Source organism: Rhinoderma darwinii, chromosome 8 (genome assembly GCF_050947455.1).
Source record: "Rhinoderma darwinii isolate aRhiDar2 chromosome 8, aRhiDar2.hap1, whole genome shotgun sequence".
Lineage (NCBI taxonomy): Eukaryota > Metazoa > Chordata > Amphibia > Anura > Rhinodermatidae > Rhinoderma > Rhinoderma darwinii.
This window is the reverse complement of record NC_134694.1, coordinates 18,421,695-18,439,279: the sequence shown is the minus strand read 5'-3', so window position 1 is coordinate 18,439,279 and position 17,585 is coordinate 18,421,695. Positions and strand designations below refer to the sequence as shown.

At 40.9% G+C, this 17,585-nt stretch overlaps 1 protein-coding gene and 1 long non-coding RNA gene across 3 annotated transcripts in view; one reads left to right on the top strand and one right to left on the bottom strand.

Annotated features, from left to right (window-relative positions):
- LOC142659350 (uncharacterized) overlaps nt 1-17,585 on the bottom strand; it is a 162,421-nt gene that overhangs the window by 25,513 nt on the left and 119,323 nt on the right. The window contains exons 4-6 of the long non-coding RNA XR_012850312.1: nt 10,855-10,922; nt 9,232-9,303; nt 8,271-8,388 (exon numbers count right to left, since the gene is read on the bottom strand). This is a non-coding gene — a long non-coding RNA (uncharacterized LOC142659350). The remainder of the gene's footprint in view (nt 1-8,270; nt 8,389-9,231; nt 9,304-10,854; nt 10,923-17,585) is intronic.
- WHRN (whirlin) overlaps nt 1-17,585 on the top strand; it is a 130,004-nt gene that overhangs the window by 9,120 nt on the left and 103,299 nt on the right. The gene's annotated exons all lie outside the window — the stretch shown is intronic.

Below are 17,585 nucleotides of genomic sequence, written 5' to 3'. Positions count from 1 at the left end.
GTGTAACCTCCCCTGAATATAACGCTGTTTTCCTTCTTCAGATGTGTGGCTCCATTGCAGCAATAATAACTTTATTCTTAATATGCAAATGAGATGTTAGGAGTAACGAGGGCGTCACCGTTGCTCCAAACAGCTCTACCTTCTCTCCCCAGTCCCTCCCTTCCTTCTCTCATTGACAGTGCCAGGCAGTGGATAAGCCGTGATCACGCCTGGCCTTGTATTCTCCTGTGCACAGCACTGAAGTTACACAGGTCGAATCGGCTCTACCGTGCCGATTACGTCACACTACAACCGGATTAATGTGGTGTAATCGGCGCATGTGCAGTAGAGCCAATTCGACACGTGAAACTTCAGTGCTGTATTGCGCATGCGCTGATTCAGAAGCTGAGGCTCGATCATTAGAATACAGGGCCAGGCATGATCACGGCTTCTACACTGCCTGGCCCTGTCAATGAGAGAAGAAAGGGAGGGAGGGGCTGACTGGGAAAAGAAGGTAGAGCTGTTTGGAGCAATGGTGACGCCCTCGTTGCTCCAAACAGCCTAATTGCATATTAAGAATAATATATTTCTGCATGGAGCCACACATCTGAAAAAAGGAAACCATATTATATTCAGGTGAGTCTACACTATCTTACCGTGCTGCTTACTGTGCTACTGTGTTACTTCCACTAGGTGTCTCCCTTCCTGTAATCTGCTGTCCACCTCCTGTTGGCAAGCATTGGCCGTCCCTGGTTAAAGAGCAGAATTGACGGCTGCAGAAGGTGGGGGTGGGCCACTTAACTGCCTGCCAATACAAGTCTTTGGAGAGGGGTGATCAGGAGGAGGGAGCAGAGAGAGAGAGGAGACACACACCCCAGTGCTGGATTATCAGCTACACTGCTCATTACTACTGTTTAATCTCCTCCATGCTGCTGCAGCTTCTATATATGTTATAGATAGAGATAAATAAATAAACAGGATTCTCCTCTTCTATGTGTGCAGTGTATACAAGACATGATACCAGCTAGGCTGCACCCACTATCTCATAGACAACTGAGAATTAGAGATAAAACCTACAAATGCTAAATAATGCAGAATATAATGGCCATAAATAGTGTTATTCCTCATGTACACACATATGACAGCTTATTCTGAAAAGTTAACTGAAAAGTTAGGTATGCGTTAAATACATAGTGGAAATAACAAGCAGCAAGCATTTCCTATAGAAGTTAAAATTTGGGTTTTGTTTTGGATATATATTTTGATTTCCATTCTTTTAACAGGCTGCGGCCAGTACATCAGAGCCGTACACGCGTCTGGAGGCTAAAATCAGCACATGAACAGTGCTATCCAGTGTTTTGCCTTTAACAATTTAAGAATCAATATCTATGAATCCCTGATGAGGTATCACTTTGATGGTGATACTGAAACGCGTAGGATCTGGATACATTGTAATTTAATGGCAAGGGTGTAGTGGGGCCTAAAGCCCCACTATGTCTTACTTTCGGGGTATGTCTTATATTGGAAAAAAATTGTCTAATTATTTTTTATTTTTTTTTAGTCCCACCAGGGGACTTCACTATGCGATGTGCCGATCGCATATATAATGCTTTGGTATACTTAGTATACCGAAGCATTATTGCCTGTCAGTGTAAAACTGACAGGCAACCTATTAGGTCATGCCTCCGGCATCGCCTAACAGGCAGATGCTGAAGGCAGACCTGGGGGTCTTTGTTAGACCCCCGGCTGTCATGGAAACCCGACGGCGACCCGCGATTTGTTTGCGGGGGCGCCGATCGGGTGACAGAGGGAGCTCCCCCCTCTGTCAAACACATTAAATGCCGCTGTCACTATTGACAGCGGCATTTAATGGGTTAAACTGCCGGAATCGGCGCGCGCTTCGATTCCGGCAGTTGCAGCAGGAGCCAGGCTGTGTATAACAGCCGTGCTCCTGCCGCTGATCGCGTGGGTACAGTCTCAGTACCCGCGCCATCACAGGACGGCGCGGTGACGTATGGAGAGGGGGGCGGCGCGGAAGTGGGCAGGAGGCGGCAATACCCCCGTGTTTCCCCGAAAGTAAGACATATGTCTTACTTTCGGGGTACGGCTTATATTAGCCGACCCCCCTGAAACCCCCGATACGTCTTACAATCGGGGGTGTCTTACTATCGGGGAAACACGGTAGTAGCGCTGTGCCCCGGACTCTGGCTGTGGGCTTGCCCCTGACATCACTGTCCGTATATGGACAGTGATGTCAGGAGCAGAGCTGGAGTCCCAGGACGAGCGATACTAGCGCTCAGTCTGGGACATTCGGCTCTGGGGTTGCCCGACATCACTGTCCATATATGGAAAGTCACGTCAGGGGCTTCCCCAGAGTTCCAGAACATATATTAGTGCTCTGCGTTGCCCCTGACATCACATTGTGTGTGTGTGTGTGTGTGTGTGTGGCATTATCTACAGAGGGCACTGTGGCATTATCTACAGAGGGCACTGTGGCATTATCTACAGAGGGCACTTTGGCAGTATCTACAGATGGCACTGTGGCATTACCTAGGGGGGGCAGTATATACAGAGGGCACTGTGGCATTATCTAGGGGGGTAGGGGGCATTATCTACAGAGGGCAAAATGGCATTACCTACAGAGGGCACTGTGGCATTATCTACAGGTGGGTGGGTGGGTGGCAGTATCTACAGAGGGCACTGTGGCATTATCTATGGGTGGGTGTGTGGCAGTATCTACAGAGGGCACTGTGGCATTATCTATGGGTGGGTGTGTGGCAGTATCTACAGAGGGCACTGTGGCATTATCTATGGGTGGGTGTGTGGCAGTATCTACAGAGGGCACTGTGGCAGTATCTACAGGAGAACAAACCTGTCCCAGTAATATGCTGCCCCCACCTAAAGCAGCATGTTAAGGTAACAGATCCGCTTTATCTCAGGGGAGACATGTCACTGGGCAAGTCCCTTAAAGAGGCTCTGTCACCACATTATAAGTGGCCTATCTTAATGTGATCGGCGCTGTAATGTAGATTACAGCAGTGTTTTTTATTTTTGAAGGAGTTATGAATGATTTTAGCTTTATACTAATGACTTTCTTAATAGACAACTGGGCGTATTTTACTTTTTGACCAAGTGGGCGTTGTGGAGAGCAGTGTATGACGCTGACCAATCAGCGTCATACACTTCTCTCCATTCATTTACTCTGCACATAGTGATCTTACAAGATGATGATGTGCAGCCACATACACACACACTAACATTACTTAAGTGTCTTGAGAGTTAATAGACATCGCGTCCAACCAGGACGGGATGTCTATTCACAATCCCGACACTTCGGTAACATTTCTGTGGGATTTACAGCACAGCAACTGTAAATGACAGACTTGTAAAGGTGCCCTAAAATATGTTATGGGAATTATATGTCATTGTCATAAAATTTTGTAATTTGTGCAATGTATGGTGGTATTATTTGGGCATTATATGACACTTTTACATGAGCACTGTATTGCAGTATTATTAAAGCACTGGTTTATTTGGAAACAATGGCAATATGCTATGGGAATTGTATAGAAGTAAATGCATGATTATATTATTAGGTAGTCAATGTATAGCATTGATATTTGGGCACGGTGTGGGACTTATTTGGCATTCTATGGTACTGTTATACTGTATGTCTGTTAAAAACTATAGTAGTTGATAGTACCATGGCACCGTCTAACCTCAGTCCAGCACTGTTATCACATCTGGCAATGACAACCTGCCCCTGTCATACAGAACCAGTAAACTGTGTTATGTGGTACATAAGTAACCTATGAACCTTATTTTCAGAGGGCCCAGATTACTCTAAACCCACCCCTGCAAATTGAGCTGGCGATTGCTTTTCTGCCGGCAGTACTAATCTTTTTACAAAATTGTTTAAACGGGTATTTGTAATACGGAGAGGGAGTGATTTTAGTGTTAGAAGTGTGCTAGGGAATACAATTCCATAATAGGAACTTAAACATAAACTTTTTCAGAACTACAGAACTCTGTATAGCTTATTATAACAATAAGAAGGATATACTCATTAATAAAGAACACTATCAGCACTTTTGCAGGGTTTACTTCATTTGACAGCACTAAGAGAATGTATAACCTATATATATTTTCCCTAATTAAAACCAAATGGTGAGACATAATTTTTTTAAATCAGTTTTTATTGTTTGATTGTAGATTTTTTTACATTTTATTTTCTGTACATTATTATGGAAGCAGCCATCTTGCCTGAGCTGCTGTTAACAATATTTAAAGCTATGTTTTACCATAGCCACATGAACCATAGGGACTTGTGAACAGGATGGTACCCATTGACTTTTATGGGAGAGTGTTTTGGGCATTCTCTGTGATCTATGAAGAGGTCATTGTGCAGGGAGGGGTAGGAGGGGAGCTGTGTCCATCACCTATTGTCAACGGTCGATCCTGTGTTATCTATATAGAGGTGTTACCTATCATTGTAATCCTGCCTGTGATGATAATGAGATGACTGTTGAGAAGTGATCTCTACAGAACAGGAAGGATCAGTCTATTGTCAATGGTTGATCCTGTGTTATCTATATAGAGGTGTTACCTATCATTGAAATCCTGCCTGTGATGATAATGAGATGACTGCTGAGAAGTGATCTTTACAGAACAGGAAGTGTCAGTCTATTGTGAGGCTCAGTGGCCAGAGTGAAAACTTCAAGATTTTAGCATTCATTTTTAATATAAATAATGAAATAGAAAGTAAAAAAAACATCACCAAAATTTTTTTTAAAAAAATATGCTTAACATAAAACCTGATTTAAACATTAGGTAATTTTCTGATGAAACGTTCCATTTATCCTGGAAATCCATACACAAAAGACAAGTATTTATACTGTTTGTGCTACATTCCATAAATCTCCCTCAGCGTTTATCTGCCGTGACATTTTTTCTCGTTGTATAAGACATACATTGTGGCTTTAATTGGATCACTGGTGTTTAGAATACAGAGAAGAGCCCCTGTCACATTAATTGGTCACGGTTGCTCATCAGATTAATCTGGAGCAGGGAGCAGACTGAGTGTCAGTGTGCATGGGGTGGGTCATTAATCCCTGTGAAATATAGTCCCACGGGGACATAAAATGTCAGGTAGCATTGAGAAATATATGTCTGCTGTAATTTCATACAAAGAAGTGCAATATGAGAGTTAAGTGTATGACAAACATGGAGGACTGAGCAGCCAGAAAAATATCCACAATGTCTTTTATCTAGGGAGCCAACCATATGGGCTAAGACTATGTATCTAATTTATAATGAGAACAGTATTATTCCACTCAGTACATAAAACAGTCATGGTGGGCCATTTAAGATTAATGTAAAGAGATTCAGGCACAATTAACTGAAGAGGTCTGGGCAAACCTTCAGGGGTATGTGTTGATTCATATTAATGGATGTTGCTTTTCTTGAGTATGTGCCTGTAATTTTCATAGACATCCATATAAATGAACCAAGAATGCCCTTAAAGCATTATAACACAGCGGGGACCGTGCATGAATTACTAAAGAGAATATGATGTACAAAACTGCGTCATTTATTAATGTACTGAGCCATTTTTCCATGGAGTACCAATAGTGCCAACAGGGGAGGAGTGCCTGGCAGTATTGCAATTTCCTGCACAGGGGGTGACTGGGAGCGTCGCTGTGGATCAAAAAGTTTGGTCACACAGCAATTTGGAATGTTATATCCTAGCGATGTGCCATAATATTCTATGATAGAAGAAACCCTTTAATACAGAACTCCTGCCACTTGCCTAGTGCTATCTGGAGAGTCTCAGTGTCAGTTTAGCATTGTCTGTTGTTGTGAGAGGAGTCTTAAAGGGGTTTTCCAGCCAGTAAAAATTGATGGCCTATCCTCAGGATAGGCCATCAATAGCTGATGGGTTGGAGTCCGACTCCCGGGACCCCCACCAATCAGCTGTTTTGAAGGGGGTGCAGTGCTGCTTCCCCTTCATTTCTACTTGCTCACTGCGAGTCTTCGACACGCATTTAGCGGCAATTCACATGTATTGAAGCCTTCTTCTCCCATCCTAAATTCCCTCCCACCTGTTACATTTATACATACTGTAGTGCCAGCCAGAGTGCCCCTTTCTGATCAATGGAAAAAACAACAACAACATGATTGCCTCCTTGGTCCAGCATCTCTGCTTGGAAGTGACGTCATAACCATTAAGAGATCACTCATATAAGCTCTGGCTAATTGGTGTAGGTCCCATTTGAAGGACCCCATTATATTAAAACTTATATTTGAAAATGTGTTTCCTAAACCAAACAAACCCTGTTTGTACCAATGTGACCACCAGTATAGTACATTACTGAAGAAAAAAGCACTAGTGTGGTACCACTGACCATGATGTTTATAGATAGTAAGGTGAAATGGAAGAGGACAAGACAGCTAAATGTCTTCTATGAAAAGGAAGAGTACTGTGAGATATTGTATTAAAACACTGAAAACGACTAGTTTTATCTAGAGGTACTGCTGTGGTAGAGGCGCACCATGTCACAGAATGTTAGTCTGTCATTTTTTAGCTCTAAAAAACTAGACCGATAACTGTGCATCTTTCTAAGCTTTATTGCTATTGATTTAAAGTGCATACATACTGCAGCTTGACAGTTTTACAGTGCTTAATCTGAACATTTTATGGCTTGATCATGATTCAGAATCAGGGATGTTCTCAGAGTGTGCAAAGAGGTCATTCACCCAAGACACTCAGCTGATTGTCACCTCTCAAGACAGCTTTATATTTGATACCAATGCAAGGTGTTTATTAACAATATTCAGCTTGACTGATTGAGTTGCATTGGGTATGCCTAAAGTCTTCTCCATTATCCTTAAAAAGGACATATCATGGGGAAAATATGATGTGTTTTAACTGGAAAATTGTTAGCCCCAACAAAATAATGAACTAGATATAACAAATTAAAAAGATATATATTTTTAAAACCATGCATTATAGCGCACGCACAGACTATGTATGTCCTGACTCATCACGGGAGTTGGTTTCCGAGCTTCCTGTCCAGCTGCTTCTGTCTTGCCCAGCGCTGCTCCCATTAACCCCGATGCTATACATTGTAAAGCCACGACAAAAGGAGGTGTAGTGAGGTGTGTGGGTCTAGTGGGGCCAACACAGATGTCACGGTAAGGATTTTGAGTACTATTTTTTTCACCGATTTGTAGTCTTTTTTTGCTATGATTCTTATAAATGCAGAAAAAGTTTTGCAGTTTTTCAGATGTTGTAAAAATTGCTACTAAAAATACATCAAAACAGTGAAAAATAGGTTACTATAAGCGCCTTGTAATGTCACTGCCAGTTGCATAACCTTAGGGGACGGATATGCGAGTGGCCCATAGCCTAGGAAGACAATAGGCCCTCCTTTTACATCAAGTCCTTCAGGGCCCGGCACACAAGGTCTTGATTCTGGCCATTGTCAGGATCTTTTTTGCTAGGCCCTGAAAAAAAACTTCCTACACAGGGTACCCTCTAACCTAAGGTTAACCCTGCATCCAGAGCCGTCAGTCAACTACAGTGCTGACAGACTCCCTTTATGTTATCCAGTTGTTGTGAAATTAAAGCATCTTTGTTGGAAGAAATGTAACTGCCACGTTCCTGCACTGCTTCTAAGGCCCTGCAGTGGCCACCACTTACTATGCCCGAAGGATACAGCAGGCCAGGAGCACTGCCCGCCCCAAATCCAACATCTGTATTTAAAGAGTTTGCTGCCATCAAGATGGTGCCAATGATAGTACTGTGATAGCTCTCTATTTGTGTGCTTGAACTTTAAGGGAGTTTTACACTGGGCGATTATCGGGCAGACGAGCATTCATAGAACGCACGTTGACGATAATTACCCTGTGTAAACAGGGCAGCGATCAGCAGATGAACGATAAAACGCTCGTTCATGTGATAATCGTATCTTGTTGATCGGCGCCCACTGCATCGGCCGAATATCGGCATGTGTAAAAAGGCCCTTTACTCTACCAGATTCATTGTTTTATCTTGCATTGGGTGCCTCTTGACTTCATATTGTTAACTACCAGCCTCAATCATGGCCTCCTTATTTGATACTACACTGCCCACAGTTGGCAAGCTTGTCTCACCCTGACACGATACTATCTTTTGATTTGGTACCATCTTTGTCTTCTTTGTCTACTTGACTATTCACTTAACCCTTGGTATTGTATGGGTAGTCGCTTGCTGTGACGAGTGACTCTCTTCTCTGTTCTAATTCACTAACCTTATTGAGGGAATAAGCCTGGGGACAAACAACTCGCTACAGCCAGCGACCTGAGTACCAATGGTTTGAACTGACGTCAATGGAAATGCAATTCACTGGGCTTTCTCTCTGAATGTATCTAGGATCAGAGGCAGTACACTTTGTCATATATATTCATTACATTTTTTGTTGTTATTTGCTTGACTTCTACCTTGTGCAGGTGAAAAAATTATCTTTTGCTACCTGGAAACCATACATTAGCAGACTGTTTGCTGCTGACAGATCTTATTACGGCTTTATGTTTATTCTAATTATGCTGTATGTACATTGATACACTTGGCAGCTCAGCTAATTATCCCATGAACATCAAGAGAGTATTAAAATGTTAAAGAGCCATTCTCAACGACAGGCCATTCATAGACACACAATAAGAATGACAGATCTATCAACAGCAGCTTGTTGACATTTTCCAGGTAGCAACGTTATATTTTGTCTAGACTGCACAAAGGAAAATGAGTCTAAAAAAATTAAAAGAGAGATCACAAAGATTCTAGGTGTACATTTGCTGACTACGTAGCCTATGTTATTCAAAGTTGGGGACTTAAAGGGGTTGTCTCATCATAGACTACCCCTTTTAGAATGCAGCCCCTGGGACGATCATCTGATTCCCCAGGATCCCGCTCCTGGCACCCCCAGTACACAGTTTATTCTTCCCGAAGAAACCTGCGGCCAGCCAAGAAATCTACGTAGCATTGCATGTCGGCCATTCAGACTAATAGCTGTTCTTTTGATATTAGAAAAGCTGGAGTCTGCCAGTTCTGATACGCTTGTGTGAAACTGACCTTTATGTCTTTTTTTTTTATCTTATACTTTACATCATTCCATCATTTTTTTTTATGCTTTCCAGACAACAATATAAACACTATTACCATGGGAAACTCCTAGGTTACTATAAAGTCTTGTTTACTGTGTTGTTGCTTACCATGGTAATGCTATTCCTTTTAGAGTAGTTTGCCAGACAAAATTCTTCTTTAGGTGTTTTTTTCTGTTAGATCTGTAGACAGAGACTCTCACCACAGGAATTACAGTTGCGAAGGATAGGGCAGGAGTGAAATATAAAGTACAGTCAGCAATGAGGCCACAAATGTATTCGGAGGATGAAATAACACCAGATTCATATTTTTTTCCTTAAATTTACTCATTGCATCGTAATATACAAACATGTCTCTGTCTTCGATAGAAAACTCTGAGGCAGCATCTACTTATTGTGCATAACCAGGAACCATTGGATTGGGCAGTAAAAATGTTAAATGGGTATTTCGTTTTTTTGCGTATTAATTGTATAATGAAAAATTCAGGATCCCTGCTTGATGTAATTCAGAGTTTCATGGTTTACTTTCAGAGACTGAAAATCTGTCCAAGTGATGCTCACACAGGAGCACAGCTTGTTACAGTACAGTTATCAGAGCTCTCTCTTCTAATGAGCTGTGCACCTGTGTGGTCATCGAGCAGAGATTTGAGATAGAGAGAGAATTAATACACAATGTAGCTTTCATTATACAATAAATAAACATTATTTGCTGAAACCAGTAGACCCCTTTAGGGTACGAACATACACAGCGGATTTTCTGCAACAGATTCATTGCAGAAAATCTGCAGCGTATTACAGTAGAAGCAGTGCGGGTGAGATTTCAACAAATCTTGTCCCCACACAGCGGAAAAATGCTGCTTAAAAAAACGCACATAAATTAACCTGCGGTGCGGTTTCTTCATGTCAATTAATGCTGCGTAACCGCAGCTCTTCTATTGTGGGTTTTCCCATTGAATTCAATGGGGTGCTTAAACTCGCAACAAAGTAGTGTGTGTTGCGACATTCGCAAGTAAGAAAAAAATTAAGTTGTAGGGCGTTTTTCCGGCTAAATTTTCGCTGCGTAAAGCAGCGCCGGAAAAATACAAAAAAACGTTCATACTTACCCCCTCCCTCTTCTCTGCTCGCAGTCCGGCCTCCTGGAATGACGTTGCAGGCCATGTGACCGCTGCAGCCTGGGATTGGCTGCAGCGGTCACATGTGATGAAACGTCATCCCAGGAGGCCGGACTGGAGAAGAAGCAGGGAACTCTGGGTAAGTATAACTTTATTATTTTTTTCTTACTTGCGATTTTTGCAGCGGAATCGCTGCAATTCCGCTGCAAATGTCGCAATACACACCACTTTGTTGCGGGTTACAGTACCCCATTGAATTCAATGGAAAACCTGCAGCATAAGAGCTGCGACTACGCAGCATTAATTGACATGCTGCGGTTGAAGAAACAGCACACCAGGTCAATTTATGTGAGTTTTTTTCGGCTGCATTTTTCCACTGTGTGGGGACAAGATTTATTGAAATCTCACCCACACTGCTGCTACTGTAATACGCTGTGTATGTTCGTAACCTCAGACTTCTCAACTCTCTCCACAAAAGTACATATACAAAATGCTTTAAAAAGCTGCCCAAAAGATGAGATATACTATAAGTAACCGATGGCATAATGTAAATCAACTTATATGAAAGCTGAATAAAAATGTAAAACATTTGAGTAATTCCAGAAACTGGGCAAAAACTGACCTTTATGGCAAGTTAATTAGTTCTTCTGAAGTCTCATTTATTTAGCATGACCATGGATGTAGCCCAACCTAAAGAGAATCACATAAACTACACATGTTGAAATAGAGTAAAGGCTGGATAAAAGATAGGAAGAAATAAAAAGATGTTTCTCCTGAGTCAGTTGTCGTCAAAAGGCCCCCATGCTGGGTGCATGATTAAATATATACAATTGCTGACAGCCAGAAAACGGGCATCAGCGTCACCAATTTAGTATTCATCATATAGCTGGAATTTGCTTACATCGGCTGCTGGTACTGAAGGAATATAAGCCCTAGCGGCTTACACATTGAGATCATTGCAGTAGATGCTGAGTTTTCCTGAGAATCCTTTATGTATCCGGCACATTAATTAACAGGGACTCTCTATGCTCATGTTCCCCAATATCACCATTCTCCTAGCAAGTTTATGGTGGCACTCTAATTGTTGGTATATTTTCAAGCTACAGGCGGGTATCTGATGTTTGTGGTTTACACGTTAGAGCACAGGCTTGTATAGTGTTGGAAATATGATATACCTAAGCTTGCTCTATATTGTACTATATTTTGTGTAATACTCCTTAAAGGGGTTTTCCCACAAAACACATGTATCCCCTATCTACAGGATAGGGCATACATGTGTGATCGCTGTGGGTCCGACAGCTGGGACACCCAGCGATGAGGAGAACGGGGGACTGAAAGTGCCCCAAAGTACTCCTCGAGTATGGAGAGCTAGTTCGCATGCTTGGCCAGCGCCTCATTAATTTCTATGTGACTTCCGGGACCACTGTCTCTGGCGATCACATATGTGGACATGTGTTTGTGGGAAAAACCCTTTAAGTAATTTATTGTTTTAAGTTTCTTTCCTCCAATTGTCCTTATAGCTACCTGTTGCAAGTTCCTAACCCTAAGCATCTCCTTTGATCTTCCCACCTAAATGGGGCCTTCCCACTGTCTTCCTGCCTCTGAAATTTCCTTTTGCTATTATGCCTCGTTCACACAGATTAATAGTCTACCAATTTTTAACTGCATGACTATTACACAAAGATTACTTAGACAAGTATGTGTCTATTAGCGTTTCCTACTGAAAACCGTATCTGTAGTACTGTATGTAATAATCATGCTGTTTTTAGCACACTGTTGTGTCCATAACTCTCATAGACTAATGGGGAGGGCCGCACACGCTGCATGTGTGGGCGACTCTCTTCTGTTTCTCCTCCTTAGTACCACTGACACCGCTCTGCTTCTAATACAAAACTGGGGTCACCGGACCCCTGTCATTACAATTATGACTAGTGCCAGAGGTGGTCTTATGGATATGACATAAATGTCTATATTAGGAATACCCAATAAGGATTTGCTTTTTATCCAACCAGACATTATGTTGTTGTGATATGACGTGCAAAACTTATTGGGAGTTCCTAACCTTTGATTTATGTGCACGTATGTGTTTTTTTTAATATTCAATCGTGTACTAGAATAGCTGCACTAGCTTGTTTTCCTGATGTTTGAGCATCCGCTTGAGAATTGAAATGCCATCTCGGCTGTGAAACGGATTTGTTTATTGTTCTAATACCCACAGGCAGGCGAGTAACAGTGAAGGTGAAAAGGCTTATGCCTTTTAATAAAAGATAAAGGCTAATTTAATCTCCCCAACTGCCTAACATTGATCCGGCACCCGCTAGTCTGATTCTTGAATGTATCTACAGAAGCATCATTTGGCTTCAGGCCTATTATAAATCTCATGCTCGGTATAAATAAAGTGTACCTGTCTCCCGATCCTGCTGTTATGATAATCTGTGCTTTTCTCTCCTCTAAAGTGCCCTGTCACTCATCTTATTATAGAGCAATAATTGAGCCGCATAATTCTGCCTCCGCACCATTTAATTTATTTTTATGTGATATTAGTTTTAAACCCCTCTCATGGTGTAGATTAGAGAGATTTCGTTTGCAACTTCACATGACTTGCAGTGCATTAAAGAGATTCTGTTACAGAAATGCCTCGCCGACAACGTTTAAGATAGCTAAATATCCGCTCTTGAGGCATTTTCTCCAGTTCCAGTTATGAATGTAGACAGTCTTATCATAAAACACAGCTTATAATTAGGAATGCACTGAACACTCTCATTTAACATTCCTCAGAATTACGTGGCCTCGGAAATGAATACATTTAAAATTAAAATTAAAATTGTACAAAGTGTGCCAAAGATGCCCAAGAGAATGATGAAAGCTAAAATGAAGATACACTAGTTATCCAATCAAAAATATCAGACTGAGGAACTAATAATAGCACTTTTCCGGTTGGCCTGCATCTATTTGGAAGCTTTTTATTATTTTCCCGTGTGACTCAATTGTTCAATTGTAGTGTGTGAATGCAGACTTAATTATTATTATACATTTTATTTGGCCTCATGCACACATTAGGGAGGCTCATAGATTCCCTGGAGGCCTCATACTAGAAAGCTGTACTCACTCAGTTTGCTGCCATATGGTGTTTTGTGCCGTGCCATAATACAGGGTTATTCTCTGCTAGAATCAAAGCTCCATGATTCAGATAGAATAAACATCTAGATGAAATTGGAGGCATACAGAGGTAAAGTAGGGTCCCATAGTCCAGGGGTCCTTATAACGCCTCCCTACAATTTTGAAGTTATATGGAGCTGTAGTATGGCAACGTCCTTGGAAACGTCTCTGTTTTAGCATTGACCAAGCGTACGAAAACATCTTATTCCCTAAATTTTACATGTAATAGTTACCATCATTTCACATTCTATAGACTTTTTAAGTTATTATTCATTGAAAAGGACCGTTTAGAATTGTAAATTTTTATTTTATAATCACATTGAATTGTTTTTTCAAGGCACCTTTGAGTACGATGGGTTTTCGTAAAAAGGCTCAGCCAGAAAGTGTCCCTGGACGGCATTATAAAATGTTACCATCTAGGCAGATGTAAAGTAATAATGTTTAATACAGTCCATGATTATACCTACAAGTCCACTGTCAGTTTGATAACAGATATTATATATAGCACCAACATGTACTTATGTCTTCTTATTAGCAGAGGGGTTTAGAGCCCCCTCATACACCAGGGCCACGTGGCACTTGAATCTCTGCACCCATAGTGCAATATTGTTTTAGAGGTGTCAGACTGTTTATTGGTAGGTGATGTACATGGACTGGGATTTTGGTTCTTTTCTGCATAAAGTAAGGTTAGGATGAATGTAGGAAATGTTTTGGGTTATTTAACTGGAGGTGGCTCGTTATAATGAGAGTGTAGATGTCAGGTTTACATGAGAGAGTATCCTAAAGCTTACCTAACTTTTCAGAATAAGTTTTCATATGTGTGTACATGGAATAATACGACTTCTGACCATTATATGACTTGTATTCTGCATTATTTAGCAGTTTTCCCCTCTACAGGATCTAGCTCTAATTCTCTTTTAGTTTTCTTCTATACACTGCAAACATAGTAGAGGAGAATTCTGCTCTCTTATCTCTATCTATCACATATATAAAAGCAGCTGCCGCATGGAAATTATACAGCAGTAATGAGCAGTGTAGCGTTGAATCCGGTACTGGGGTGACATAGAAATCTTACAAGCAGTCTGTGTCTTTCTCACTATGCTCCTGTTTCCTCCCCCTGCTCCCCCTCCCCTCTCTATAGACTTGTATGTAGCGTGTGTTGCTGACTCACTCTCTCTCTGCTCCCTCCTTCTGTTCCACCCTCTCCTCTCCATAGACTTTTATAGGCAGGCAGTGAAGAGACACCCCCCACCTTCTGCAACCCGTCAACTCTGCTCTATAACCAGGGACGGACTTTGCTTCACAATAGAGTGTGGACAGCAGATTACAGGAAAGGAGACACCTAGTGGCACTAATTTCACAAAGGATTTGCATGGATAAAACAACTCAATTTTAAAAGTGAGTAAATTCCAAAGTTTATCTGTATCAGGTAAATTATTAGATAAGCATAAATTGTTTGAAAAGTTAGTGTGTTTTTAACTATAATATATTTTGTGAAGACAAAGAGAGAGAGAGAGAGAGTGATGACTTTATATAAAGGACTACTTGTGTTCTCCTGCATGAAAATTAAGACTATAATAATTGAAAGTGCCTGAAAAATTACTGATTGCAAGACCTCCTCTCAATCTAGAATGGCCAAGAAAACAACGAACCCCTACCTGATCCCTCCCAACCCTTCGCTGATGTCTGCATTGCAAGTCTTACACATCCGTTCCTTCTTTTTCTCATTCTGTGATATTTTCACCCTATGACATAAAGTGGCTATGACTAAGTGTAGAAAGCACTGACCATTGGTCCCTTGGTATGTGGGTTATATACTTGGTAATCTGTATCTAGAGTATCTATTCTAAAAAGTTCTTAGAACCACTATATAGAAAGGGTGTAAATCTATTTAATTAAATTCTTTTTCTCCAAGACTAATTTTATGAACAATTGAAGAAGTGAACGGAATGTTCTGACAAAGATCTGAAGATAGAAAACCTTAATTTATTTATGTACTTATTTGCATTTATAATGAAATTCCGCATGATAGAGAATAGTTATTCTCGATTAGTTATAATTCATTTTCTACTTTGATTTTTTAAGTTGAGGGTGACTGCAGGGGATATCTGACTTCATGATCTTCTGGCTTTGAAGCTTTTGTGATACAGGCTACACTTAATCGTACGTCTTTGGCCCTGTTCATATCTGCGTCAGAGCATTCAACTGTTCTGCTCTGTCAGAGGAGCAGAATAAGAGAATGCCGTACTCAATGGTTGCGTTGCAACACGGATACCACTGGCGGCCAACGGAACCTATTGACTTTAATGGGTTCTGTCGGTTTTCCGTCAGGGCATCCATGGTTTGATGCACTATTGTTTCCGGTAATCTCTGCCGGATCTCCAATTGAGGCCCCTAACGGAGCCCCCAACGCAGATTTGAGCAGGCCCTTACATCTTGTCGCTTATCACTCGAACCGATGCCACCGTCAATATTATTTTGCTAAGGCTACACTATCACCTACAATAATCCAAAGATTTATCTGTCCAACCAACATGCTTATTTAAGAGCCGGGAGTCACAACTATGTAAAAGAACAGTGGCCCAAATTCATCAAAATAATAAATATAATATAAAAATTCATTGCGCTCTACCGGCTCAAACAACATGAATAGGGATATAATAGTATACACTTTCCTCCTTTCAAGAACTTAAGTCAATGCCCACCGGCTGATTGTTGTACTTTCAATCCAAGATCTTTTGTGTGATATATCCACTGTGTTGTGAAAGATAAAACATGAACATGGTGCGATAAAAACGTTCAGCAGGTAGTATATACTCAAATGGGGTTTATTATACTCACAAACAAGCATTTAAAACAGGCATATAAAAGCATATATTCCACCATAAAATCTGCCCAAGTTTTGCCAGGAATGGCTTCTTCTAGGGCATAAACCTCCTATAAAGTGTATACTATTGTATCCCCCTTCATGTCGTTTGATATGGTAGAGCGTAATGAATGTTTTTATTATATACACCATCACCTGACCTGCTGCCAGCATTAGCATTATATATAATAGCCTGCAACACTCGGAACCAAACAACCAAAAGCAAAATGGTGTTTTCTTCTTGCAGTATTAAAATAGCACAACAATGCCTAGTCGTCATGTAGTAGAAGCAATGCTGCCGCTCGATCATTCTGTTAGCTCTTGCTTCATAGCTGGCTCTGCAGAAGTAATGGAATCTACACAGATGCTTAGATTGATAGCTTTACTCTGCTTCTATGTTTGTACTGATCAAACAGAACAGCGATAGGTATTTTTTTTTTCCAGACTCTGCAGGCACAGTTTTAATGGTGTACAATTAAGTGTTTTAAATCAATTGAATGCACAGATCAGTGCTATTATAATAATGATATTTTTCTTTACTGCATGTGAAAGTGCTGCAAAAATCTGACACGTGGTATAGGATATAAAGGTGTAGCTTTTGGAGTATTATGGTGAATGTGTTGAAGAATTTGACAATATATGAGCACTGTGCGCATGTTAAGGGGTTTTTACACTGGGCAATTATCGGGCAAACGATCGTTCATATAACGCTTGTTGCCGATAATTGCCCTGTGTAAACAGGGTAGCGATCAGCGGATGAACGAGCAAACGTTACGCTGTTTACCGTGCAATTAAAACGATATGTTAAATTTATTCTGTGGGTCAGTACGATTACGGCGATACCAAATTTATATAGTTTGTTTATATATATTTTTACTACATTTACAAGGAAAAATAAGTGTAAAAAATAAAATTTAGGGTACATGCGAGATTTTGATCAGTACTTATTCCATTTTTTTTATTTGCGAGATCAGGTGACCAAAAAAACAGCAATTCTGGTGGTTTACTTTTATTTTCTAAGGCGTTCACTGAATGTGTTAAATGTTATATTGTAATAGTTCAGACTTTTACGGACACGGCGATACAATTTGTGTTTTTTTTTTTACAATGCTTAAGAGGGAAAATGGGAAAATTGTACATAAAAAAAACCTTAACTGCTTTTAATCGTTGGATTGCTTGCACTATATACTGCAATACTGATGTATTGCAATATATTGCGTTTCTGACATTGTGTTTAAGCCCTGCCGGAGTACAAAGATGGCAGACCTGGGGGGCCTTCATTAGGCCCACAGGCTGCCATAACCATCGAGTCGCGAGGGGCTAAACGA